The sequence below is a fragment of the Notamacropus eugenii genome, chromosome 1 (assembly GCF_028372415.1).
Source record: "Notamacropus eugenii isolate mMacEug1 chromosome 1, mMacEug1.pri_v2, whole genome shotgun sequence".
In the NCBI taxonomy this organism is placed as follows: domain Eukaryota; kingdom Metazoa; phylum Chordata; class Mammalia; order Diprotodontia; family Macropodidae; genus Notamacropus; species Notamacropus eugenii.
The window spans coordinates 439,569,379-439,594,919 of NC_092872.1; the positions used below are offsets into that span (position 1 = coordinate 439,569,379).

A 25,541-nucleotide genomic window follows, 5' to 3' on the forward strand; every position below is an offset into this window, starting at 1 on the left:
CTCTTATGAAGAAAGGTTCTATCATACCTTCCACCACCAACATCAGCTACTGACCAATCGCTACAACAGGCTAATAGGCTTAAGAGCCCCAGAAATTGCAGTTCTTAGCTGCCAGATTAATGTCAGTCAACAAATACTTAGGAAGCACCTAGTATGTACCAGGTACTATGTTAAATGCTAGCTTGGACCACTGGTCCTGCTTCCATCCTAGAGCCCTATATCCATCATGAAGCAAAGCAACACCTATGGAGATATAATCTAACACCTGCCTCTGTACAGTGTAGTTTCCTAGAGCTTAGTAGCCATACTTATTGAAAACTTGCAAGAGTTTTCACTTTTCATCTGCTTCCCTGCATGCTTTCAACCCCATGGAATAAGATGCTCCTCCAAGGATAATCTCATCCCTTCTAAACTCACCATCATTCCACTAACTCAAGCCTTGAAGCCTAACTCACCACTTCCCCTCTGATTGAAGGTAGAGTATAAAAACACTTCCCAATGCCTTCCTTTACAGAGAGCAGAAACAGTCTAGACTCTCAACTCACTCCACTTTGCATGTGCTGCTCTGCCTGTTTATAACTCTAAAGAACAAGATATTGCCATGCCACTTACCCCCTGGTGTCCTGCTTTCCTGCCTCCTTCTGTATATCATCTCCTCCTTCAGATTGTGAGTTCCTTGAGGGTAGAGACTGTTCTTTTCATTAATTGTAGCCTCAGAGTTCCATGCAGTGCCTGCCATATGGAAGGTATTTAATAAATATTTATTGGATTACTGAATTGGACCTGGAAAAAGAAAATTCTCACAGCCAAAGTGCTTGGTCAGTTAGTCAGTCAACAAATATTTGTGAAGCATTTACTATATGCCAGGAACTCTGCTAATCACTGAGCATAAAACTATTAGGAAAGACATACTCCCTATCCTCAAAGAGGTCACATTCTAACAGAAGATAGAACATGCAAAAAGTTGTACCCATAAGATATATACAATGTAAATGGGAGATAATATCAAAGGCTGTGTGTATTGGAATGGAGGGATGTGCTAGAAGGGTTTGAGAAAGGTTTCAGTCAGAAGGTGAAATTTAAGTTCTCTTGGAGGAATGCAGAAGGCAGAGATGAGGAAAGAGACAGAGGAGAAACACAGATTCAGAAGATGGAGGATTCAACATGAAGAACACTAAGGCTATGGTAGCCAAACCATAGAAAGGGAGTGTGAGAAGACTGAAAAGCTCCTGTTGTAAGGGTCTTTCAATATCAAACAGAAGATTTTATAATTTTTCCTGGAAGTGATAGGGAGCAACTGGCCTTTACTGAATATGATGCAAGGTAATATGACCAGTCTTACATTTTAGGAAGATCATTTTGGCAGCTGAGGGGGAGATCAATTGGATTGGGGAAAGACAGAAGGTAGGGAGACTACCTACCAGGTTATTGTGGTAGTCCACGTAGGAGAAAATGAAGACCTATGTTGGGATAGCAGCCATTTGAGTGAAGAAAAGAAGAAATATATGAAAGATGCTTCAAAGTTAAAAATTACAAGACTTGGCAGTGGACTGGATATGTGGGATGAGTATGAATGAGGAGTGCAAGCTTGGAGAACTCAGGGGACTAGGAGAATTATTGGTGTTCTCAGCAGTAATAGGGAGTTCAGGACTTTTTCTTTGGAAATTAAAGTTGAAGTACTACTATTTGCTTTGGCTCCATACCCTAACAACCCCGGGCCCTCCTATGTGCATTGTATCTCCCTATTATAATGAATACAAGCTTCTTGAGAGCAGGGACCATCTTCTTTTTCTGTTTGTATCCCTGGGATTTAACGTAGTTCTTTGCACTTAGCATTTAATAAGTGTTTTTGCTTTCATTCCTCCACTAATTGATTTAAGGTAATTTTCTGGGGGTGGAAGAAATTACAGCTGGAGGAATAAGAAAAGGATTCAGGTAGAAAGTAAAGTAAAAAATCTGTTTCTTAAAATCACACAGAAACATGGCAAATTTCTCTTTTCAATCTTGCTTTCTCAAGCATATGACTCTCCTTTCAATCAGTCTTCAATACTTACACTATAGGCACTCGTTAGTGAATTCAATCATGAATTGACTGGGATCCAATACCTGCCAAAGAGTCACTTAAGGTATGTGATACTTGAGAAAGATAGTCTAATGGACATGTTAACTATCCCTTCTTCTGAGTTCTCCAAGGTCTGTCCTTGGATTAATTTCAGTCATCAGAATGCAAACTACCTGGACTGTATTAACAAAGCTCTCTGTTCTCTCCAAGAAATGTCCTCACTGCTCTGACTTCTATATTTATAGAGGAGTGAAGTAAGAATTTTCCATTTGAAAAACTGTCCCTAGCCCCTTTTCAAATTTGTGGTTTAGTGACATTCAGTACTTAACCTCTTCAGGACTCAGTTTTCTCATCCATAAAATGATAGGCATAGACTAGAAGATTCTCTATTGCAGATATTTTTAAAGTGGAGGTTAGATGGCCACTTTGGAAAGTTACCATCACGAGAATTCTTATCCTGGTATGGATAGGACCTCTGAAGTCCCTTCTAACTTTGAGTTTAACTGTGATGATCAACGTTCTAAGACCCCTGCCAGTTCTAACATTCTGAGTTCTAGGTTTTAATATTAGGATTCTATGAAATGTTATCTATTAAATTATTTAATGTTCTTTAATAGGCAGCTAGGTGGTGGAGTGGATAGAGCACCAATGCAGGAGTCAGGAGGATCTGAGTTCAAATCTCACCTCAGACACTTGGCACTCACAAGTTATGTGACCTTGGGCAAGTCTCTTAACCCCAATTGCCTCATCCTGGGTCATCTCCAGTCATCCTGATGAATATCTGGTCACTGGATTCAGATGGCTCTGGAGGGGAAGTGAGGCTGGTGACCTGCACAGCCCTCCCTCACTCAAAACAAAATCAAGTGCAAATCATGTCATTATATCTCTGATGGCATGGTCTTCTTTGGCAACGAAAGACTAACACACACACAGGTGAGGCAGGTAGGATAAAGTGCCAGGCCTGGAGTCAGTATGATTTCTCTTGGTGAATTCAAATCTGACCTCAGACACTTACTAGCTGTGTGACCCTGAGCAAGTCATTTAGCCCTCTTTACCTCAATTTCCCCATCTATAAAATGAGCTGGAGAAGCAAACCACTCTAGTATCTTCACCAAGAAAATCTCAAATAGGATCACAAAGAGTTGGAAATGACAGAAAAATGACTAACCGACAACAGCATCTTTAATACAATGATCTACACGACAGGTTTCTCCCTGAGTTGAATTCAAATGCTGTTATGCTACTGTTCAAAGCACACTGGAATTTTAGTAAAACAAATTTTTTAAAAAATTGCAGAATCATAGAACTTGAACTGGGTCTTATAGGCCAGCTATTCTAGTCTCTTACTTTACACATGAGGAAACTGAGGCCTAGATAGGTTAAATTACTTCCTCCAGGTCTCATAGCTAGCACGTGGCAGAACTAAATAGCTCATCTTTTGCTTCCAAATGGGATGTTCTCACCACTGTATCATATTGGGTTTTGATCCTTTAAATTTTTAATCCTGCTTACTATCTATGTGATTCTGAGATAATAATAATGCTGACTTAAATTTTATATATCACTTACTATGTGCCAGGCACATATTATAAATATTATCTCATTTGCTCCTCACAAAAACTCAAGAAGGGAGATGCTATTATTATCCCCATTTCACAGATACAGAAACTGAGACAAACAGAGGTTAAGTAACTTACCTAGGGAAACAGAGCTAGCAAGTGTCTGAGACTGGCTTTAAATGAAGGTCTTTCGGACTCCATGTCCAACACTTTATCCACTGCAACATATCTCTTCTCTGAACTTCAGTTTCTTTATAAATGCAGAAAATAACATTTATTCCATTTGCCTTACAAAATTGTTGTGAGGAATCTGCTTTGTAAACTTTGGAGTGCTGTTATCATTTTAAAAATCTCTATAAATAAATGTATATGCTTATAGTTGTCAGACTAGAAAGATTGCTCTGAATGAGACCCCATCTGCAGCAGCTAGAGGACAATCTGAGGCTATTCAGTAGTAAATGGCCAGTGGCTGTGGAATCAAGTGTTCATTCCTACTTGTTATTAGCTCACACCAAATCCTAGACCAATAGGAGAAAAACCAAAACATTCACAAAGATCTAGAGATAAAGGTAAAGAAGTGGACCCCTCTTTGAGAGTCAGAGAGAAATTTTCAGTTACTCAGAGCACTGATATTGAGTAGAGATAAATTAGAAACTGGTAGAATTTGGTCCTTATTACTACCATAAGTAAGGCACTGGGTAACAGATACCCCTAGCAGCTACATGCCTTAGGACATGAAGAGCTAAATTTGGTACTTAGTTATAATTGTCTTATCCCAGATTCCCCGTAATTTCCTCTGCTCCTGATCTATACAGTCCTTATTTTGGTTTTGATCAAGACCTTTCATTGGTATAGGGAACTCCCAGTGAGGAACCTCCCTTTAAAAATTTAGATCATTCTGTAACTCATAGTTCGAGACACTAAGAGGCTTGATGATTTTCTTAGAGTCATATAACCAGGACCTTTGAGAGGCAGGTCTTCCTGGTTCTAAGGCTTGCTTTCTATTGACTATGTTGTCTATATATTCTGTTTTCTTCTTAATTTTCCTATTTTAAATTATATTTATGATTTCTACTATGGTAAGCTGCCTCAAAGGCAGCTAGATGGTGCAGTGGATAGAATGATGGCCCTGGAGCCAAATTCAAATATAACCTCAGACATTTATCAGCTGTGTGATCCTGGGCAAGTAACTTACCTCTATTTGCCTCAGTTTCCTTATTTGTAAAAAGGAGAAGGAAATGGCAAAGCACTCCAGTATCTTTGCCAAGAAAACCCCACAAAGGGTCACAAAGAGTCAGACACGACTGAAAATGACTAAACAGCAGCAACAAAGCTGCCTCAAAACTCATTTGTGCAGTTAACATGGTACAGAGGCAAGATTTTGGAATCAGGAGATCTGGTTTAGAATCCTAGTTTGGCTATTTACTTCCAGTATCACCTTGGTCTAGTCCCTTTCACTCAGTTTCATTGTGTATAAAGCGATCTCTAAGGGTTCTTTCAGGTTTAAAGCCTATCTATCCCTCTTAGGGGGGATATGTCTCAGATAATATAGGTAAGCACATCAAACAGAAAATCCATGATCTATGATCCAGTATCAAGAGACCCATCCCACTAAGGAGGAAGGGAAAGGAATTGACCCACCTTTGCCTTGTCTTCTCCCTGGCCCTCCCTTGCACACCCAGGCTGATACAAAGAAGGTTCCCCAGCAGGGTAATTAAAAGGTAGCAACATTGCTTGTTGGTGTGAATAGGAGACAAGTCAATGCAGTTCAATCTGCTGGGAATTGGCTGCAATCAATTTCCCTTGCTGCCTGTCCAAGGCTAGCGCTGTAAAGCACTCAGGACACTGATCAATGATGACCTTGAGCGCCAGAGGGAGAGACAAAGTGGTCCCTGACTGCAGCCTGAAAAGCAAAGGCTTATGGTTAACCCCTAGAGGCCTCTTCATTCCTCTTTCTTTCATTTTGAACACATCTCCTCAGGAGAAGAGATATAAAGTAGTAGAGCCATAGGGAAGTATATTTGGAACTCCATGAAACTAAAAGGAAAACAAAATTCCCATTTGATAAAGATAATAAGATTCATCATCATCATCCAACATGATCATCATAATTATAAACCTCAATGCTTTAGTATATGTGACTTCTATGAAGATACCTCTTCCACCAGTATAGATCAAGATCTGTCTCCTGAAAAGTCCTCCCAGGAACTGAGTTTAACTGCTATCTCCGTTATTTTCTACATGTGACATTGGCCAAGTCACTTAACTTCCACAGGCCTCAGTTCTCTCAACAGAGTACCTTAAAGGTCCCTCCAAGGTCTAACACCCATTAGAGAAGCAGCATAGTGTAGTACAGCTCTTCATAAACTGTGGGTGGAAACCCCATATGGGATTATGAAAAACTTGGCAACAGTAGAAGGTTTCTGAATGCACAATAACCAAAAATTAATTAAAAATCAAATACATAATGAATCTGAGGTGTTTCTGGCAGCACTTGACTACTTTGCAATGGGCACCTTCACAGCAGCCTTGGTTCTGAACACAAAGCATGCACACTTTGCACTGTGCATGCCCTCAGGTCAAACAACAACCACAAAAGCTGCTTCAATTTGAAAAGGAGTCAAGAGTGGAAAAAGTTTAAGAAGCCCTGATAGAGGATAGGGCAATGGACTTGGAATCAGGAACACCTCTGTTCAAATCCCACCATTTACTACTGTGTGATCCTGGAGATGTAACTTAACCTCAGTTTCCTCACACTTAAAATGAGGGGTTGGACTTGATGGTGCCTAAGATAGAAAATCTATGATCTTATGAGCAGATGGCATCTGAAACCCTTTCTGGCTCCATATCCATGACTTCATTATGGCCTGAAGATGAGCCCAGTTTCTTGAACTCTATCCTGGTGGAGCTCAGTCCTGCCAAGTTGTAAAGACCTTCAGTAATGGCCCATATCTGTTGTCAGAGAGGATGGGCCAGAGGAGTGTGGAGATTATTATTAGAGAGTGAACCTGATGATCTTTGTGAGTGTTTGGGGGGGGGGGGGGGAGGTGGCAGTAGGCAGTGCCATATAATTATAATGATAAAGAGTAGGAAGAAACAAGGCCAGAGAGATTTCTCTGCAGTCAGGAAAACTACATACAGGTCCCATCTTGACCATATCCTGGCTGTTGACCCTGGGTAAATCACTTAACCTCTCAGTGTTCTAGGCAGCTCCCTAAGACAAAGTTCCAGAATAGTCAGTGTCCTTCTTCTGTAGAGGAAGTTTCTTTTTTTTTAATTATATTAATTTTTTTTCAATTAATGAACTTGAATTTTCTCTTCCTCCCACCTCCTCCCCTACTCCCTTGAGAAAGAAAAACAAAGTCATTTGCATAAATATGTATAGCAAAACAAAGCAAATCCCCACGTTGTCTGTCTCTGAAATTGTACCTCTCATTCTATGCCTTGAGTCCTTAATCCTTGAGTTTCTTCACTGGAAGATCATTGTTTTCAGTGCAATTACAGGTCTACTATTCCCCCCCCCCCAAAGTAAAAATGGCATAAGACACACCTATGTATATATATAGATATAGATATATATTTCTAAAATCTATTTTAAAAACTATCAACCCTCCACAAGACTAAGTTCTAGAGGTTAAGAACAATTCCTTTATTATTTTTTATTGCCATGTCAAACACAAAGCATTGAATGGAGTATGTACTTATTCAATCTTTGCTGAACTGAATTTAACAGAAAATGTGAAAATGGGAAGATCTTAAAATTTATTTTTCTCAGTTCTACAGATGACAAAACTGAGTTTAGAATCAGAAAAGATACATCTTCCAAGCATTTATATAGCACTTTAAGGCCGGCAAAACACATCAGGTACGATATCTCATTTGATCCTCACACCAACTCTGGGAAGTAGGTGTAATTATTACTCTAATTTTTCAGATGAAGAAAGTCAACACAGAATGGTTAAGTGATTTACCTAGGATGGCCAAAGTGTCTGGGTCAAGTTTTGATCTCAGGTCTTCTTTACTTCGAGTCCATTTACGCCACTTAGATGCCAAGACCACTAAGATTCATGTTTTAGTACTAATTCTTTCAATGTGAATTTAGGGCAAGTCGTTTCTTTTCTTTCTCTAAGATCCATGAATTTTAAAACATGTAGTTTGATAGCTATAGTTATATAATTGGTTTACTAAATATTTTATTTTTTACTTTGTAAAACATAATTTTGAGAAAGGATCACTAGACTCTTAAGTGGACCCATCACACACACACACACACACACACACACACACACACACACACACAAATAGGTGAAGAATCCCTGGGCTTAATGAACCTATTTGCTCTTTTCAACTCCAGTATTCTATGAGTCATTTGCCAGCTGTAAAACTTCTACTGAGCCCTGTCAAAGTTCTTCAAATGGCACTGCTTGTCTCAGTGCTCCTTTGAGGAGGTTGGGCACGTATACTGCTGTCATTATTAAGAAACCTAATTTGTAATCATTAATAATAACTGATGAATCTGCCACCACTCCTCTCCCACCCTCCCCAGCTTCCTAAGCCTAGGTAATTAAAAAGAGATGACAATAGCCAATGATAGTGATGTCTTCTGTTGATGTATGAGTTCCTGGCATCACACAGTAAAGCACACCTTTTCATTTAACCCTTCAATGCAGGATTCTTTTTTCTGAGATAGATTGTTAAAAGAAAAAAAAAGCAAAGATAATCCAAAAAAAGCAGCTTCAAGTGGGGATTTAATCAAAACAGTATCCCAGTGTCCAGCAGGGTATTCTGAAGGATGAATAATGGGATTTAATGCTGGAAGGGACCCTAGTTGTGCATCCAATTCTTATAGTGGACAGCTTGATGGCACAGTGGGTAGCGCACTGGCCCTAGAGTCAGGAGGACTTTAGTTTAAATCTGGTTCTCGACATTTATTAGCTGTGTGACACTGAGCAAGTCTCTGGACCCTGTTGGCCTCAGTTCCTCATCTATAAAATATGCTGGAGAAGGAAATGACAAATCACTCCAAATCTTTGCCAAGAAAACCCCAATGGGATAATGGCAAGTGAGATGCAAGTGAAGCCACTCAACACAATGACATTCTTACAGTCCGTTAAGGTTTACAAAGCACTTTCTTCACAACAGCCCTATGGGCCAGGTAGTATTATTATACTTCTGATTTTACAAATGAGTGCATTGAGATTGAATGACTTACCCATGGTCATAGCACTTATAAATGTCAAAGGAGATGAAGGGACTCTAACTGATGTCTCCTACCTTCAAAGCCAGTGTTCCTTCCACTGTACCATGCTGTTTCTCAAATGGAAAGTGTGAGAACTAGAAGAGACTTCCCAGTGTAGTCTAATTCTCTCATTTTATAGGAGAAGAAACTGAGATCCAGAGGTTACTTGCTCAAGAGAGTGAGAGACAGACAGACAGAAAGGATTTTTGAATCAATCCTGTAACAATCAGAAAATTCAGTGAAGCAGAAGAGTCTAATAACCAAGTATTATTGTAACATGACGTGACACTATATCTTTCAATCAGTCAAAAAACCAACAACAACAAGAACCTGAGAAACTATAATGCGCATGGCTTGGGCACCAGGGGAGAAAAAGTACAGAGTTTGTGCCCAGTGAGACTCTGCTCTAGTTGTTGGAATAAGGTGCTTTAGATTTCTTTACATTTTTAGGATACTCTAAGAATTGTTTCCATACATCTCATATCTAATCCTTACAAAATCCCTTTGAAGCCGGTCTAGCAGGTATTTCTGTCCTATAGATGAAGGAACTGAGACACAGAGCAGGGAAATCACTTGCCCTTTGCTCCATGGCTAACATGTGCCAATGATGGGACTCACACATGGGCTTCCAGACTTCCAAGTACAACCTCTTTTCCATTCCACTATGGTTCTGACTCACATCTCATGAAAATATAACTAACTCTGTATGACAGTGTGTAGTAAGCCTACATAAGTGGTAAAATGGTTATTGCTCTATGTGATGAAGTCAGGGAAAAATTAAATTTGGAAGTCAGAAGACCTGGGTTAAAATCCTTTCATCTCCCTCTTGATATATAATACACACACATACATACATATATACACATATACATACATATACATACACACATATCCTTCAGAAAGTCAGATAATTCTCTCTGGACCTCAGTTTCCTCATTTATACAATTGAATTAAAGATGATCTCTAATGTTCCTTCCAGTTCTAAGTTCTTATTCCTATTGATGAGGTACAGCTGAAGAAGTCAATGTGGCCAGTACAGTATGGAGAAGGGTAATGACCTTTGAAGGACTCTTTGCCACATTTGGCAGATAGCTTCAGGTTCAGTATGGGATGAGGGTTGCCCAGTATAAATGTCTTCATTTGAATCAGAACAGACAAGGAAAAAGACCTCACTATCTGGTCCCCAAGGAAGAAAGACAAAAGGGTCAAGTTCATTTCATTGCACATACTGTCTGCCAGTTTTCCATCCAGTTATGGGACATTCAACCTGCAGAGGGGGGTTGCTGTGTCTAGCCTTTGTGGAAATTGCCTTATTGAATTTTTAAATAAACTGTTGGCTTGAATATCTAAGAACCTTTTTCACAGACCTTGACAGGTTTATTTTTTTTAAATTAAAAATCCTGGCCTGGGGCAAAATGGAAATGTCTTCAGATTTGCAATCAGCATTGGTGTTACATGTTTGAAGTGTATTTTATAAACTGAAGTCTGCATGTGATTTGATCCAGGGGCTGCAGTCAATGGATTGCTGACTTCTTTGGAGTTCAAGGTGGCTTGATGGAAATTGCTCTTGATGACCACTGTAAGAGAGAAAACAAGAAATGCAGTTAACCCCCATATGTGAAAGTTATCTCCCACAGTTTCCCTTCCCAGAGCAGAGCTCCACAATCAGTTGACCTACTCAGATACCTTACTGAACTTGAGAAGGGAAACCTATTTGAGGGAATTAAACCAGTCTAGGAAGTTACCCTGAGGCTATCAGGCAGATAGAGATTAAAAAAAAAGGGACTCATAAAATCTGTCTCCCTGTATCCATATTAGTGAGCAACAATGAATACATGTGAATTAGAATTGGTTTCTATTTGTATCATCTATTACAATCATTTGTTTGAAATAAGGGGTCCATCCAGTAGAGATCATGAGTAAAGAGAGTCTTGTATTTGTATATCTGCAAGCATGTTGAATTGCATATGCTTGTACTCTAAGCAAACACTCTTATATGAGCTATCCATAGCTAGCACAATAGATAGAGCAGTGACCTGGAATCAAGAAGACCTGAGTTCAAACTCAGTCTCAGATACTCACTGGCTGTGTGATTTTGAGTCAGTCACTTCTTTTTGTACTCCCACCCACAAAATGGGGATAAAAATGATAACATTCACCTCACAAGGTTATTGCCATGCTCAAATGAGATGACATCTGAAAATCACTAAGTACAATTTCTGACATGTAGTAGGTGCATAACAAATACTTATTCTCTTCCCCCTATCAAAGCCTAGATCTTAGAACCACAGAATTTTAGAACTGGAAGAGACCTGAGAACCTATGAGACCAACATCTTCATTTTAAAAATAAGGATATTGAATTATACCATCCTCCCCACTCTTATCCCATTTACAACCTTCACAGGAGGTTTTCCCTGATCACCCCTTGGGGATTAGCATTTTTACTATCCTCAAATTGCCCTGTTTACTTGTGTATCTATTGTATCCTATGTGGAATGTAAACTTTGTGATAAAATGATTTTTGTTTTTTGTGAAACAGTGTCTTGCACGTAGTAGGAATTGAAAAAAATGTTTGCCAAATTCAAATTAAGGAAATTGCTCAAGATCACACAGTAAGACAGGGGTAAAACTGAGAGTAGAACCCAAGTCTCTTGGCTAGATGTTTAGTCTTATTGCACTATAATGGTATCAAGCTAACAAATAATTATTCCTCACACCATGAATATAAGTAGAAGACCACTTTATGGATTTGCTAATTGTTTTTCCTGCTGATATTCAGTCTTTATCCCTCAGGTATATTTACTCAGAAAGTCACAGTCAATCTGTCAACCCCTTCAGGCTAAAGAAGCTGCAAGCTGAATTCTGCTTTTAAAGAGTAAAGAGCCTGCCATATTAAATGGGGAGGCGCCTGTGAGTCACAATTGATCAAACCTTTCTTGGAGCATGCTATGCTGGAGCCTCAGATTTTTCCAGATCAGGGACATTTTCCTCTTACTGTGTTCCAAGAAAGGCTTGAACAGTTGTGACTCTCTCTATATTGTATACTATATACTACGCACACACACGTACATAAAATACATATATGTATATAATATACATATATATACATGTATATACTCATATATATATATACAAACATATATACACCTCTCTTTCTCACATACACACATACATAGATATACATACATATAATATATTTCTATATGGACATATGTGCATAGCCACACACATGTATACATGTAATACACATATAAACATAATATACATGTGTGTGTATATTTTTTCTCACCAAATTCAAGCTATCCTGTTGACTTGCATACATATTGTATCCTACAGTAGAATGTAAACTTTATGAGAAAAGGGGCAATTTTAATTTTTGTCTTTGCAAACTCAGTGCCTTGCACATAGTAGGAATTGTAGTGCCTTGTACTCACTTGCACATGCATATATATGTATATACATATATACACACATATTTGTATGTGTATACGCATGGGTGTATATATGTATACATGCATGGGTATGTAATACACATATGTGTATACATGTGTATGGGTCTTGATCATGGCCCCATGGCCTCAATATCTTCTCTGACTTTGTAATCTTGTCCAAATCATTTCAATCTCATCCTCTACAAAGTAAATGTTTTGACTAGATCAAGGGTTCTTAAATTGAGGTCTGTGGACTTGTTTTATTTAAAAAAACACATTGACAAATGCACATCAAAATAATTGGTTTCTTTTTTAATCTTTTGAAAATTTTTATTCATTGGAAAACATTCTGAGAAGGGGATCCATTGGCTTCACCAGCCTGCCAAAGGGGTCTATGTTATACACGAAAAGTTATCTCCTGGACTAGATTATTTCTGAGGTGGCTTAGGTTTCTAGATATAGGATCCTATGAATACAATTCAATGGAAGACATAGGTACCACATTTCATGAAACAGAATTGTTCCTAAGAACTTAAGTGAAAATGAAATTAATTTCCCTTTGCACTTTATGTTGCACTATGAGAGCATGTGCATGGTGCCCTATACTATAACTCAATGGACTCTGCCAAGTCACTTTCCCAGGGTCTCACATTCCTCGACTATAAAATGAGGGAATTAGAAAAAAAAAAGTTATCTTTGGTCTCTTGTAGCTCTAACAATCTACGAACTAAAGTTCCTTCCAGTTCTAGCACTATAGGATCCAAGGTGGCCCAGTTCTCCCCTCATTCCACCAGTCAAAAATGGTTCCCTACCATTTTTTTTGTTTCTTAGATTTTCTCAGTCAGCCATCTTCATTAACAATGTTGGGTGTAATCATATGATATCAGATCATTTCCACTATGCTAGACCCATTGTTGAGCCAATCCAGATGGAAGCCTGTCTGGCAGGGGCAATGAAGGATGCTTTATGGCAGGAGTTCTTCACCTGGGGTCCACAGTCTTGCCAAGATTTCATGGGGTCTGTGAATCTGGATGGGGAAAAGAATTAGCATCTTTATTTTCACTAGCTTTTAAAATGTGGCATTTCCTTCAGTTAGAAATTTTTTAAAAATCTAAGAAAGGGACCACAGGATTTATTAGACTGTCAAATGGGCCCATAATATATGCAAAAAAGTTTGAGAACTCATGTTTTGTGGGGAAACAGGAAGCTTCTCCTGCATCAGAATCGACATTATGCCATCTATGGCATAATAATTATCAGGAACAATAATTTACCACTATTTGCTTATTTATATGATTATGTGCTAGGTACTGGCCCTGCACTCCAGATGATAAGAATCTGAACAGAAAGAAACTGAACAGAAAAAAAGAAAGAAAGGAAGAAAGAAAGAGAGGGAGAGAAAGAGAGAGAAAGAAAGAAAAAAATAGGAAGAAGAAGGAAGGAAGGAAGGAAGGAAGGAAGGAAGGAAGGAAGGAAGGAAGGAAGGAAGGAAGGAAGGAAGGAAGGAAGGATGAAAACAAAAAAACTTGCATAAAGGCAATTGTAAGAAGTGTCACATAACTGCTATAGAATTTTAGAAGTGGGGGATTTCTTTGTGAGTGGTTAGGGAAGGATTCATGGAGGGAGGAAGTATGTCTTCAGGTAGACTTTGAAGGGTGAATAGTTTTTAAATAGGTAGAGAGGAATGGGAAGGTTACAATTCTGCTTAACCCCAGAGAACAGATCTAGGCATGTTGAGAGGGAAGACAGCATGTCATCATAATCAATTGATTAATAAGCATTTATTAAGTGCCAGCTATGTGCCAGGCACTGTGCTGAGTGCTGTGGATACAGACAGAGGCTCCTGCCCTCAAGGAGTTTATAATCTAAAGTGGGAGACAAGATGCAGACAAATATATAAAAAGCAAGCTAGATACAAGATAAACAGGAAATGATCAACAGAGATACCAGAATTAAGAGGAGCTGGGAAATGCTTTGAGTAAAGGAAGGAATTTTAGTTGGTACTTAAGGGAAGCCAGGGAGGTCAACTGATAGAGTGGAAGAGGGAGAACATTCCAAAAAATAACAAGCAGAGAAAACACCTAGAATTGAGAGATGGGGACTCTTAGTCATGAAACACTCAGCTGTCTAGTCTCACTGCAATTGAAGGGTAGGAATCCAGAGTAAAGCATAAGAAAATGGCAAAAGTAGAACAAAACTAGTTTATGAAGGAAGGACTTTAAATGCCAAAAAAAATTTTGTATTTGATATTGCAAGTAATAGGAAGTCACTGAAGTTTATTAAGTAGGGGTTTGACATGTTTGGACTTGCGTTTTAGGAAAATCATTTTATGAACTGAATGGAAGATCAAATAATAAGAAAGATTGTTCTAACCATCAGAACTGTCCTACAATGGAATGGACTGCTTTTTAGGTAGTGAGTTCTTTATTTCTGAAGTCTTCAAGCAGAGAAGAGAGGAACACTTACCAGGGATTTTGTAGGGGGAGATTAATGCTTTGGGCAGGGGATGTTCTGTATACCCTCTGAGGTCTATTCTCTAAGGTCATATGATTCCAGGTTAGAAGGAATTGTGAAGAGAGGTACAGTCTGCATTTTAAGCCTCAGGAACAGGAAAGAATTTTGAAGGGAGGCCTGGATAGGCACAGTAGAGACACACCTGTGTGCTTCCTAGATTGACATCAATGGAGACTAAGTGAGTGCTGACAAGGAGCAAGAGAGCCTGCGCATGATGGAGAGTGAGAGAAAGTAAACGAGTGGCCCAGGGAAAAAGAAGAGATGGGGAAATGCTTTGGGATGGTTTTCATTTCCCATTCCTGAAGATATGTCTCCATTGGTTTTATTTAAAGCCAGCCCCAGGCACTAGGGCTGGAAGAGCTTTTGGCAGATGAAAGAGATCACTCACCAGCCCAGTTTTTTTCTTAGCTCTCCCAGGTTGGACTCTAAAGGCCATTTTCAGCAATTGTTAGGAGCTGTCAGATGTCTCTGTCAGATCAATAGGTTACTGTGGAATTTGCCCAGACTGTCGGCCAATCAAAATGTAAATTCTAGATAAATTTAATACACAAACCAACCTGTCTTCCTCAAGCCATTTTGAAAGTCATGAAAAGTAATTTGACTTTTCCCAGGGACTGCCATTCCAGAGATTCATTTCCTCTTGAGTTAGTTTTTCTATTGAGACTAAAATTCATAGGTGGAGTTTATGTGTCTGTTTACTGGTGGGTGGATATTAGTGTATTTGTGTTATCTTTAGATCTATGTGAGAGTGTGGTATGTATATATGTATGTTATAGAAGTGTGTGTATGATATATGAATACATATATATACATACGAAAATGTATTCATGAACATGTGTGCTTGTTCTGTATTTGGGGAAATCTGTATATATGAGTGCAGTTACAAATTTATATTTTTCTATGGATCCTCTATACAAATTGCCATTTCTGTGTACATGTAAAGATATATAAACACATAAATTTTTGTGAGTGGCTTGTGGGAGCAGTCTCATTATTTTGTATCTATATATGTATCTATAAAGTAGTACATATGGTAGACAAGTATATTTCTGGTATGTGTTTGTATCTGAATGTGTGGGTATATATCTGTGAGTGGGGGGTATATATCTAAGTGTGCATATACATGTTTCAGCGTGTATATGTATACATGACTCTATGGGTATATGCAAATAATAGAATATTTGAGCTAAACAAGACCCTTTCACTCAGCACTTTAAAGCTGGAAGAGATCTTACTTTATGATTGAGGAAACTGAAGACCAGAGAGGAGAAACTGTCTTGAACCATGACACCTAAGGTATCATTGACAGAATCAGGACCAAATCTCAGCTATCATTTCTGGTTGGTATTTTTTGACTTCACAATGCTGTGCATAAACACACTCACAACCACACCCACATACACAGTTCTGCCAATTTTTCTCAACCAGGACCATAAATCTATATTTTAGGGAGAAAGATTTATAGCCCCATCATTCTATCTCCTAGCTCCAAAAGACACGAACTCTTAAAGACATTTCCTGACTTTTCACATTGACAGTCTCTTAATGGACAAATAAGTAAAGAAGGAGCATGGTGCCTCAAGCTTAGGAATTTCTGTAATGGGATTTAACTCTCTTTTCTCCAGGAGTCAGAATCCTGGATATCAGACCGTGATACATTGACCTGGAACTTGAGGAATAGAGCTGTAAAGGAGATTACATGGTGCAGTGTACTTGGTGTCAGAGTACCTGGATCTGAGTCTTGACATTGCCATCTCTTTACCATACTACTGGACAAATTTCCTAAACTCTTCAAGCCTCATTTTTCTTATCTCTAAAATGGGTAGACTTATATTCCTCATATCCCAGATTAATTGTGAAAAAAATAGCTTTGGAGTGAAAGACGTAAATTTTTTTCGACAATAATTTTTGCCCTCTCTGGTGCTCAGCTGATGGCATAGTAGACCTGGAATTAGGAACACCTGAGTTCAAATCGGGTGTGCAATATTTCCTAGATGTATGACACTAGACAAGTCTTTTAGCTGCTCTTTGTCTCAGCTTCCTCACTGTAAAATGGAGATAATAATGACACATACTTCAGAACAAAAAATGTTAGAGCTGGAATGGGATTTTTAGTCATTCTGAAAACAAAAGGAAAATCAAAGAAAGGATAGAAACAGGGATGTGCTAGAATCAGCTCATGTAGCCTGATGATCACCGAAATGTAAAATTTTCAGTATCAGCATTTACACCTCAGAAATCAGAAATGTTACAAATCAGAACTTGGTTTATTGTTTTGTTGATGTCTAGAATTAAGGAAGTGAAGGAGAAAATGTTAATATTGCAGATTAAACTTGGAAGTGTGTGATGAGTACATTTTCACCTCTGGACAGTCCATTGTTAAACATTTGCCTGAATAGGACCCCTGCTCAGGTGGATAAAATGGGATAATGATAATAGAAAGTGGAAAGAAGGTAGAACTATTGAACTCCTATTTTGTTCATATTTTTTGTTCTAAAGAAGTACATCCTAAGGAAATGGGAACTGCCAAATATGATTACTGAGCCATTGTGGGTTGTGTTTGAAAGAGAATGGAGAAAGGGGAAAAAGTGCTAGAGGAATGGATGAAGAGATATGCTATTCTCCGTAATGACATCTGGCAGCCTCTACTACCTTACTGTGAGAAGAGAAGTATTTATAAACCACAGGCCAGGGAGCTTGACTTTGATTCCTGGCCAAATTCTAAAATGCGTGATTAAAGACATGCTATATAAGCATTAAGAAAGGAAAGTGATGATCACTAACAACCAGTATGACTTCATAAAGAATAGTTTATGGAGATTAATCTCATTTCCTTTTTTGAAAGGGTAATTAGACTGGTAGATCAGGGAATGCTCTACTTTGCAAAGATTCTCAAGCTATCTTTGTGGATAAGATAAAGGAATGTGGGCTAAATACTACTATAGTTGTGTTGATTCAGAAGTTGTTGAACAACAAGACCCAATGAGTCCCCAGTTATAAGTGGATGTTGGCTTGTAAGGAAGGCTAGATTGGAATGCCTAATAATGGTTTGTCCTTGTCCTATGTTGTTTAACATTTTTATTGATGACAGGTGAAGGTACAGATGTCATGTTTGCAAAATGTGCAGTTACCTTGAATCTGGGAAAGAAAATGAACTTGAATAACAAGTTCCAAACCCCACCCAAAAACATATTGACAGATTGTGTGATTTATGGTCCACAACCCCAACTTTGAGCTTTTACTGAATCCAATCTTAAAAGCAACCCAGCCCACTTTCACTCCCTTCCCAAATCATAACTCTGGCTTATATTATCCTTGCCCATTGGAAAATTTCAGAACATATCTTAAATATGGTTCTTGTCTACAGTTCCATGAATACAGGTAAAGGTGTCCCCAACTCCGTTATAAGCATTCAAGGTAACAGTGCATGTATCCAGAATAAGATAGCATTATTTTCCCTCATACATAAAATGCATAAAGGACTCACAATGGCTCAGAAATGATTGGTACTCTTCTCTTTCCCCTCTGGTGAGTCCCATTTTTTCTCATTGTCCTATAGTCTTCAAGGTTTATAGCACCTCCCTTTAGATTGAACTCCCCTTGGGCTTACTAGATAGGTTATCTTCTTGCCACAAGATGGAAACTAAACAACTCATAGAAACAGCAGATGACAAAGTTCAGGTCTTCTTCTCCCCACATTATGGCTTAGAATCCCCTTCTTTTCCATTAGTTTTGGGGAATCACATTTATAATTCGCTTCCAAGGAGAGTATAAAAGGCTAATACTACTCAGGAATTCTCCTTTCCTTATTAAAGTATTGAATTCCAGGGTTTCCTTACCTGGGGAATTCTACTTTTTTCTCTGAAAGGCTGGAATCAACAGCTCTTTAATTTTTAGGAGATGATAATATGGTAACATTGAGACTAAGAATTCCTAGGAAATATTCTTTTCTCTGTATAATAGTTATTAACTAGCATTTATACAACACTTGAATGTCCATAAAGTGCTTTCTATGTGTAAATTTTTTGACCCATACAATAGCTCCTAGAAATAGTTACTATTATTATCTCCATTTTACAAAAGAGAAAACTGAGGTTGAAAGATATTAAACAACTTTATCAGGATCATAGAGCTAGTGAATGTCTAAAGGAGGATTTGAATTTTGGTCTTCCTGACTCCAAAACTCATGATCTCTCCATTGTGTTACCTGGCTGCCTCCATCCAGTATAAGGCTGGATCCCAGCATGCTGGGAGACTAGATTTAAGGAATTATCATCACTTGGCCACATAATATTACTCTTCTCCACCAATACCACATCTTAGGTTGAGTGGTTCCACTACTCCGGTCCAAAGCTGAGACCAGGAACTAAGGTATGTAGCTCACCTCTTGACCAAAAGCACACATACCTCCCATGTTTTACTGAGTCAAAGCAGACAGTTATCAATGGGGTAAAAAGAGAAAAAAAGAGGGGAAAAGCTGCCCGGAACTCCTTTTTTTTTTGGCCAGCAAAAAGATATTACTCCACTCAATAGAAATCCAAGCTAATTATTCAAAAGTCATCTTTTTGGATCCTCCCCAGAGGACTAATTCACAGGAATAATGGAGGACAGAGAAGACCTTTATAGATGTTCCTCAAGCACTTTAATCCAATAACACTGAGCCTGGCTAAATTCTCTTTGGGAAGATGCAACAAATCCCAAACAAAAGTTGTCACAATATAAACTCTTTAAGTTGATCAGAGAACTACTCTTAGCAATTACTGTATAACTAGGGCAATGGGCAGACACTAATAAGATAAAATTTAATAGGGATAAATGAAAAGTTTATATACTTGATTTCAAAAAAATAACCTCTGTGAGTACAGAAAGGTAGAGGGAGAGCTAGAAAAGAATTAGTGTGATAAGTGTCTTGGGATTTTAGTTGACTGCTAGATCAAAATGAATTGACTATGATAAAGTAAAAAAGGAACATAAATAAACAAAAACTACTTCCATCGTATGCTTCATTAAGAGAAGTCAAATGTCCACAGAGAGAAAACTTGCTACTCTGCCCTCATCAATCTATGATACTTTATTCAGTTCTGACAACCATCTTCTGGGAAGGATGTTCACAGATTGGAGTACATATAGGAGAGCTAAAAGGATATGGAGAGGACCAAAGCTCACATTTTACAAAGCTTAATTGAAATAATTGAAAAGATTTATCTTGGAGAAGAGAACATTATAGGGTGGGAATGTGGGGTGGGTGTTAGACGAAATGACTTAGAAAGATGGGGGGAATGAAGCCTTTCCTGATCCCTTCAGTGGTTAGTTCCCTCCTTATAAACCCACTTTGTGTGTGTGTGTGTGTGTTCATGAATGTATTATGTAAGTATATTCTCTATGTTTATTCAATACTAGGGTTGACACAATACTAGTGTGTCCTTTGTGGCTCCCTTGTTATTATGTAAATTCCTTACAAGTAGAAATAATTTCATTTCCTGTATTTGTATCACCTGAGCCTTTCACAGTGTCTGGAACAAAGTAGGTACTTAAATGCTTATTGATTGATTAGTGGGTTGATTGATTGTCTTTGAGTTTTTGAAAGTCTGCTATCTGTAATAGGGAAAATACATTTAATATTTGGCTAAAGAGAGCAGAAGTGGGAGCAAGAGGTGGAAATTATAGAAAGATTTCAGTTCATTGTGAGGAAAAATAAAATCTTAAAATTAGAGTGATTCCAAAATAGAATGGACTGCCTTCTAGAGACAGAGAGTATTTCTTTCCTATTTTTTAAGCAGAGCATTGGATGATCACTTATTTGGAGGATTATAGAAGTGATACTTATACATAGACCTCGGTTGCACTAGATGACCTCCAAGGTCTCTTTCATCGCTGAAACTGTATGTGACCTGAGAACAGAGAATCAGAACTTAGAATGTTGGGTGTGAGAGGTCTAGATGAGAACAAATAAGGTTAGAATCAGAAATTATATTAAAGATGACTTAGTTAAACAATATGATTTTAAAGATGAGTATCTAAGTCCTCAGAGAGGGGAAATACCTTAGCCCGGGTTACAGTGTAAGTTAGCAATAGAACTTATTTTAGAAGAAGACAGATCTCTGATTCCCAATTTGCTGATTTTTTTACTGTGGTGATGTAATTATTTATGCCTAGTCACTAGTGGAAGAATGATACATTATCACAGAATGTAGTTCTGGAAAGATTTTTAAGGATTTTCTAATCTACTTTCTTCCCTGTCTTGTGTCCCATTTTATGATTTGCTCAGGGTCACACAAGTAGTAACAGAGTAAGGATATACATTTAGGTGTCCTGACTCCAAAATAAGTGTTCATTTCTTTTTGTAATTCTACTTTCACTCAGGCTTGTAGCAGTTGGCATTTGAGTATCTTCTGCTATTCTCACAGAGTCTGAAAACACATCCTGGACAAATGGATAAAGACAATCCATTCCCTTCATACTTCACATCAGAGTCATCGTGGCTGTTTTTTCCTTTAGTAACTTTTTTTCTCTTGTTTTCAGTCAGACCCTGTCACTTCAGCCTGGACTGACTCTTGGCTCAGGAGGCTTCCAGATGCTATAATGTGCAGGGGCCTCCATTCCATTTGCTTGTCTGACATGCTGGGGCTCATCCCAGCTTGTACAAGAGCAGCTGCAGTTATTCTTGGAAGGGTTTGGGGACAGATATATGATGGATAGGCAGAGAGAACCAATCCTAGTCAATTCCTGGTACCACATCTGGAAGAGAACTTTCCTCCAGAGCATTACAGAAAGAGTAACTTAGAGGTAACTAGGGTCTTAGGATGTGGAAGAGAAGGGAACACTAGACCTATTTCATATTGCTATTCCATGGATGACAAAATTCCCTTCACTTTAAATATCTAGGATTGGATTTTGTGATTTAAAGCTGGAAGAGACCTTAGAAATAATATTGTTTAACCCCCACCTGTCTCATTATGTACAGGAGAAAACTGTTATCTGGAAAACATGTATCTTGCCCAAGATCAAACAGGTCTCAAGTAGCAGATTTGGGATTCAAGCCCAGCTCCTCTGATTCCAATTCATGTGTTCTTCTCACTGTACCTTAATGCCTTTCAGTATATTTCCAAAAATGTCAAAAAGACTGCATTAAGAGTCATTATGGTATAGTAGAACAAAGCATTGGATTTGGAGTCAGCGAAATTAAAATGAAATCTTAGCTAGGTTTCTTCTTCTTCTTCAGTCTTGGATATCACTAAATTTTTCTTTCTCAATTTCTTCTCTTGTAAAATGAGGAGGCTAAACGAGATGATCTGTGGGTTTCCTTGTAGCTCTAAATCCCCAAATCCCATGAGATCATATCATACCAATTCCTGGGATTGCCCCATAATAATACATCCAACTAGTAACAGTAATTTGCATTTACTTTCAAAATTGCTCTAAAATCCTTTGTCTCATTTGACAGCAACCCTATGAGATAGGCAGAACAATTTTCTATTTTTCCCATTTGACAAATGAGAAAACTAGAGCTCGGAGAGGTGAAGAAGCTTTGCTTAAAGCCCCAACCAAAGTTAGCAAAGAGACTGAAGCATCCATATCCAACCTAAATTCTAAGCACTAGCTGTTAGGTATGTGGTGGTGGTTGTGGTGGTTGTTGTCCTTTGTCTTTGAAGAGGACCAAAATGACATCACCATGATAAAGTGAAATTTCAGTGTGTGCAGCTGTGGCTGATCAGACTAATATGAGTTCAGAATGCTCTCCCACAGGTTGGACACAGACAATCCATGTGAATATGTGGGGTGGATATTCCAAATTTGCACATCCTGAATTTACTTTGTGCTGTCTCAATTCTGCTTTGCTCAAAGAGCACAGCGCCCTTTCTGATGCAAGCAGGCCATGCTGAGCAGTCCTGTGCCAGTGTTTCCCATGTTACACGGTCAAATACAGAGTTCTTGAGAGAGACCTTGAGAGTGTCCTTGTATCGCTTCTTCTGGCCACCATGTGATTGCATGCCCCATGCGAGTTCTCCATAAAATAGCCTTTTTGGCAAGCATACATTTTGCATTCGAACAACGTGGCCCGCTTATCAGAGTTGCTGTCTCTGAAGCATAGTTTGAATACTTAGCAGTTCAGCTCAAGCAAGGATTTCAGTGTCTGGTACCTTATTCTGTCCAGTGTCAGAAAACAGTTCAAATGGAAGCAATTCAGTTTCCTGGCATGGTACTGGTGAATTGTCCATGTTTCACAAGCATATAACAATGAGATCAGCACAATGGCTCTGTAGACCTTCAGTATGGTAGTCAGTCTAATACCTCTTCTCTCCTAAACTTTTCTTCAGAGCCTCCCAAACACTAAACTGGCTCTGGCAATGCAGGCATCAACCTCATTGTCAATGTGTACATCCCTGAAAAGTACAATACCAAGGTTAGAGAACATATCCACAGCATTCAAAACTTATCCATTTGTTATAATTGATGGTTCCATGTATGGATGGTGTGGTGGTGGCTGATGGAGCACCTGTGTTTTTTTGGTGTTAATTATTAGGCCAAAATTGTCACAGGCAGCAGAGAATTGATCCATACTTTGTTGCATCTCAGCTTCAGAGGCTGCATTGAGTGCACAGTCATCTGCAAACAGAAAACCATGCACCAACACTCCCTCCACTTTGGTCTTGGCTTGTAGCCTTTTCAAATTGAAGAACTTACCATCAGTACGGTAGTTGACCTTGATGCCATGTTCATCTTCATTGAAAGTATTTGTCAACATGACTGAAAACATCATGGTAAAAAGCATGGGAGCAAGCACCCAGGCCTGTTTCCCTCCATTGGTGACTGGGAAGGCACAAGAGCATTCTCTGTTATCCAGAACCCAGGCAAACATGCCATCATGAAATTGACATACAATATTGATGAAATTCTCCAGGCAATCAAATTTTGACATAATTTTCCATAAGCCCTCATGACTAACAGTGTCAAAGGCCTTGGTCAGATCTACAAATGTTGTGTACAGACCTCTGTTCTGCTCCTGGTATTTCTCCTGGAGTTGTCGGGCAGTAACACCATATCAACTGTTCCTCAGCCCTTTCTGAAGCCACACTGACTTTCAGGTATATGACCATCTTCCAGTTGAAGGATCAGCATATTGAGGACTCTAGCAAGAATTTTACCAGCATGACTAAGAGAGAGATCCGCTTGTGATTGTCACAGGATAATCTATTCCCTTTACCTTTACAGAGATGGACAATGGAGGCATCCTTGAACTCCTGGGGGATGACTTCTTTTTGCCATATAATTTCAGTCAGCTTTTGTATGAGCAGTGGCCCCCTACCTTGTAAATCCCAGCTGGAATAGAATCAGCACCAGGTGCTTTGTCACATGAAAGGAGCCTAATGCCCCTCAAAACCTCTTCTTCAGTTGGAAGTTCAGTTAAGGAAGGATTGACTTCAACCTGAGGTAAACAGTCAATGTTTTCAGTACTGATTGATGATGGTCTGTTGAGAACACTCTGGAAGTGTTCAGCCCATCTCTCTAGGATCATGCCCTTATCATTAATTAGTGTGGCTCCTTCAGCACTGAGTAGTTGTGATGCACCATAGAGTTTTGGTCCATAAATAGCTTTCAGGAAATCATAAAAGTGCTTTAGATTGTTACTACCAGCATAAAACTGAATTTCATCTGCCTTCTTACTGAGCCAGGAATCCTGTATCTATCTAAGCTTTGCTTATACTTTGCTTTTGATGGAATTAAATGCTGCCTTCTTAGAGGCGGATGAACTATCATGTTGGTAAATCCTATGGAGTTCTTGTTTTTAATTTAACAGCTTCTGAATTTCCCCATCATTTTCATCAAACCAGTCTTGGTGTTTGCAAGTGTTCTGACCCAGATGAGCAAATGCAGTGCTGTACACCAAATCTCTGAAAATTGACCTCTCCTTTTCTGCTCCACTGATGCCAACTGTGTGTTGGCTCAACTTTCCCTCCAAGCCAGCAACAAACTATTTATGCTCAGAGAAGAACTCTAATTTGTTGACATTAATTCTTCTGGCAATCATTTTGCCATGGGGTTGGCACTTTTGATGAATGTGAATATTTAGCTTGGAAAGGATAAGTCTATGATCAGTCCAGAACTCTGCACCACACATTGCCTTTGTTACTGTCACATCTTGTCTGTCTCTTCTCCTTACAATCACATAGTCTATTAGATGTCAATGTTTGCTGCCAGGGTGCATCCATGAAGTTTTATTGCATTTAGGTAAATGGAAGACAATGTTGGTGATGAGAAGGTCATGCGATGCACAAGTTTTCAGCAGTAAATGACCACTGCTGTTGCTATTTCCAACTCTATTCCTCCGTAGGACTTCCTGCCAAGTCTGGTAGTCTGAGCCTACTCTAGCATTGAAGTCGCCCAGAATTGTAAGCTTGTCCTCTGTTGGTACATTGACAATAAAGGTCTCTAGATCTTCATAAAACTTTTCTTTCACTTCATCAGGATTTGCCATGGTGGGAGCATAGGCACGATGATGATGAGTTTTTCTGTGAGTGGAAATACACTTTTCCTGTGAGTGGAAATCGCATTGTCATGAGCCTGTCATTCACTCCTTTCGGCAGGCATACCAGCTTGCTGATTAATTATTTTTGATGGCAAAATCTACGCCAGCTTCATGACACTCTCCTTCACTGTGCCCACTTCAGAAAAAAAGTGTATCTAGCTCCAACTTCAGTAAGCTGGCCTTCATTTGCCAACCTTCTTTCACTC

The 25,541-nt window shown here is 38.8% G+C and overlaps 1 long non-coding RNA gene across 1 annotated transcript in view; it reads right to left on the reverse strand.

Annotated features, from left to right (window-relative positions):
• Positions 1-8,249: 8,249 nt before the first annotated feature.
• Positions 8,250-25,541, reverse strand: part of LOC140526561 (uncharacterized) — a 47,400-nt gene continuing 30,108 nt past the window's right edge. Inside the window, exons 2-3 of the long non-coding RNA XR_011974428.1 lie at positions 13,106-13,320; positions 8,250-10,437 (exon numbers count right to left, since the gene is read on the reverse strand). This is a non-coding gene — a long non-coding RNA (uncharacterized lncRNA). The remainder of the gene's footprint in view (positions 10,438-13,105; positions 13,321-25,541) is intronic.